The sequence below is a fragment of the Balaenoptera ricei genome, chromosome 2 (genome assembly GCF_028023285.1).
Source record: "Balaenoptera ricei isolate mBalRic1 chromosome 2, mBalRic1.hap2, whole genome shotgun sequence".
Lineage (NCBI taxonomy): Eukaryota > Metazoa > Chordata > Mammalia > Artiodactyla > Balaenopteridae > Balaenoptera > Balaenoptera ricei.
This window is the reverse complement of record NC_082640.1, coordinates 98831309-98835268: the sequence shown is the minus strand read 5'-3', so window position 1 is coordinate 98835268 and position 3960 is coordinate 98831309. Positions and strand designations below refer to the sequence as shown.

Genomic DNA, 3960 nt, shown 5'->3' with positions numbered 1-3960 from the left:
ATAATGGAAGCTAAAATGCACAAGATGCTATTTTACTATTAACTCAGACCTTTCTTATGCCAGATGGTGTTGGAGGAAAGCTTTTGTTTTCTTGATGATGGGCATCTCCTTTGAATTTTGCTAGCCAGACATGTTTCCTCTCTTCTCGGCATTCACAGACACTGTGGCCTTCTTTTACGTACCTCTTGCATGCAGTAGTTGGTTTGCGTTTCCAGGCATTGAATATCCTTCTGATTGGTTTCTGGGAGAGGAATTTATGCTTCTTGATGTATTGATTTTAATCTGCAAGGATTCGGATAACCATGCATACTACCATAACACCCTGTGATAGCACTCACCACATTAAAATGTCATTTACCTATTTTCCTGTCTCTCTGAAACCCATACTACACACTCCCAGTTATCAGGAACTCTTTCTGATTTATCTTTCTATTCTAGTCTGGCATATGGCAGATTCTCACTAAACATTTCTTGAGTACGTGAACAAATGAAGACCAGAAATTCAAGTCTACTTTGATATTTAAAGGAAGTCTTTATACTTCCTGGAATCACATGGGACAGAGGGAACATTTATTATAAATAGATGCCTATGCTGTGTCTGTAGCACAGCACGTTACCTCATTTAATCTTTTCAAGAAATTCATGAGCTATTCCCTTATTTGCTGCCATTTGTTAGCTATTTACCTATTTGATATATACTATGTCATGTCTTTTAAAACACTTTATCATTTAATATTTTTAATGATCCTTTGAAGAAGGTATTACTGTTCTCATTTTTTAAATAAGGAAGTTGAGGCTCAAAGAAGACATGAAGTGTTTGAATCTGAATCTACCTAACTCTAAAACTCAAATATTTCCTACTTGACCATCATGACTTGGAGACAAAATGTTTGGGACAAATAGGTTATTTATGTGACCTTTCTGCTTCCTTTATTTTTCCTCTAATACTGGTATCTACCACTTCTCCTTGTGTATCTTGCATTAACTCTCTTCTAGACAGAAGACCTTATTATTCATTATAAAATATTGAGAAACCTCATTGGTCATCTTATAGGCTGCCAGTCCAATGTTAAGTCAATAAATATATTCCCGTGATGAACAATCCCTGGTTCAATCAGTTGTGACCAGATTCTTAAAGTCACATTCCAAAAAGCTTGGCTACCTTTGCATAAGGACCTGCCTTGGCAGCTTTTCCCAGAAGAGGCCTGTAGATCTGCCAGTTGCTCAGAATTTCATGAGTGGTCCAGTCACAAATAGAAGATGCTCCCAAAGGTAAGTATGAGACCTTCATCAGTAAGAGTAATTTTAAGCACAGCTTTACTAAAGCAGCATCAAATTCTAATTGGATATACTAGACTTAATTTAAGGAGCCACAGTGGACTAATTCTAATATACTGTTACATCCAATATATCAGCACAATATTATATGTAAGCAAGCATGTGTGTGTATAATGTGTAAAATGGGAGAAGGGATGGGGATGTGAGAGCAGGGTGGTGGACTGAAAACATTATTTTAACGTTGTTTATTGTACCATAACAGGTCTTGGTATTGCCCCTCAAGAAAGACATAAGAGTAGAGAAGGAAAGGTAACTAAATAAGCAAAAGAGAAAGAGGTTGCCATGCTAGTAAAACTAGATCCTAAGATGAAAGGAAACTTAGAGGTCAGCTAATACAACTCCCTAAACCAAGGGGAATGTCATTTCCATTGTCATCTGTGAGTACCAACTATCCTCAAAAGGATAGATCAGAAGATTATCATTCCTCATTTTGCAAAGATGAAGACAGAGAGGAGAGAAGTTAAAACTATTAATGTGGGAAGGGTATGGGTAGGCTATATCAGATGCAGTCACCCAACAGCAGAATATCAGACTTAAAAGCACCTCTTGAACCTGGGACATGGGCGTGTATTTGGGGCATTTAGCATGGCACAGATGGAATGTGAAATAGACTTCTTGTCCTGAGACCTAGATTCTAGGCCAGTCTCCATCATTATTAACTAGCTATGTGTCACTGAGCTGTACACATGATTTCTTATCTGTGAAATGAAAGGGTAGGATTAAAAGATTCCTACATTATTTTCCAGCAATAAATTACTCGATCCTAAAGAAAATATTTACTTCTGACAATGGATGAACTGTAGAACAAATTACTCTAAGGTTGTGTTGATTAAAAATAAAAATACCTTTGGGGGATGTTGATCACTACTTCTGCAAAGAACTAAATTCAAAATCTTCATTACACCATTGGAACCTTAACTTTGAATCAACAGGCTTACTCATACATAATTTAGCCCCCTAAGGCCTATCTCTTGCTCATCTGTCTGCCAAAAGTGCTTATTTGTGTGCCTGTGCAGTGACCAACCTCGACTTGGCACATGTGCTGGGTGGAACTGGCTGAGTTGAAAACCATGGCATAGGTGCCAGTGGAGTCTGCAGTGGAAGACTTGATGCCTCAGCTGTTGCCAGTGGAGCCCTGCAACTTGACAGAAAATTTAGCTCCCTCTCTATCCCCAAGGATGCCTCAGGAATCCCTGAGGCCAGTCTAGATTGAAGTAGCTCAATGTCCAGATGTGGTAGCTCACATCGACCCAAAGAATTTGAAAAGGAAGCAAAGTGTGAATGTTTCTCTTTCAGAATAAAAACCTGCTCCTAAAGGATATTCCTCCAAACTTCAGAGGTAAGAGCAACAAGTGGCACCGTTTTCAACTGTTCAACAGAGCGTGAACAGACACTGAAGTCACTGGAAATCTCAGCAGTTGGGTAGTAACAGGATCATGCCTTTCAACTATGTAAAATATGTAATTATTTCTCCGTTCCCGGGATAAATATCCTTCATTCTTCCAAAATCTGAAGACGAAGCAAGCTGTAAAAACTTTTGTCTGGGTGAAATGTTATATGCAGAAGGGGCTGTTGGATCAGCTACAAATTAAAGTCCTGGGATGGATTATACCCAGATTGGTTTTCCTCCCTTGCTTCTTATTGTTAGCAGAATAAATCAGTCAACAGTAACCAGTGTCTTGGAATATACAAGTAACTGGCTTAGAGAAAGAGAATTATTACAGAATTGGGATGATGACTTCATGCTTTATTGGCTAGTCTTGGAAAACCTTTATTACCTGAGAATCATTCACTAATTTGGCAGCTTGCAAGAAGGTGCTCTGAAGTGAGGCTCTTAGTGGACAGCAAAGATGAATTTGAATTTATTAATCTGCTTGGTTAGCAGGTATTTTCACCAATGTGATTTAGATGATAAGCCATCTTGATGTAGCTGATCTCAGGGATAGAAGATACTTGTGATGATGGCAGCCTAAGTCTGAGGAAGTACAATGCCAATTCAAGCGCAAATTGCATCATATCTTCAACACTATGCGAAGGGTCCTCAGCTTAACCTGTGTAACTCAAGCTGATATTCAGAAGACAGATTGTATTGATTTGAATATCTGAGTGTCTTTGGAAAATCCCACCCAGTTTTTGATGGACAGTTTAAAGAGTTTTCTGAAATCAAATGTTTTTAAAACAAATTAAGTGCCATTTATTGATGAAGCATCCTGCACAGAAACTGTATGATGAAATTTTACAGAGGTCCTTGGTGCTGTTATATTCTTTATTTACATATATACATATAAAAATTGTATTGAAAATGTGAAAAAAATAGCTTTCAGGGATGTGGAGCTCAAGCTTTCTATTACATTCTCCTCCACTAAAAATTATGTCGTTATTGTGGCTTCCCCATAGACCTGTTGCACATCTTCTTCTCTGGGCCCTATATTTTTCTTTATAAGATCAGCTTGCTTGTTCTGGGTCCCTCCCACAGACTCGTTGCTGGGTTAGAGAGGTGCTAACATTCACAAGGAGGATATCAAAGCTATTATGTACCTGTACCTTGTACAGGCTGTGCACTGCACCAGAGCACCCAACTGAAGGAGCAAGTGGGGGCTGCAGTGTGCCTTTGTGTGGGTG

At 38.7% G+C, this 3960-nt stretch overlaps 1 pseudogene; it reads left to right on the top strand.

Annotated features, from left to right (window-relative positions):
- Nucleotides 1-2375: 2375 nt before the first annotated feature.
- On the top strand, nt 2376-3263 carry LOC132360473 (gem-associated protein 2-like; annotated as a pseudogene).
- The last annotated feature ends 697 nt before the right edge of the window (nt 3264-3960 follow it).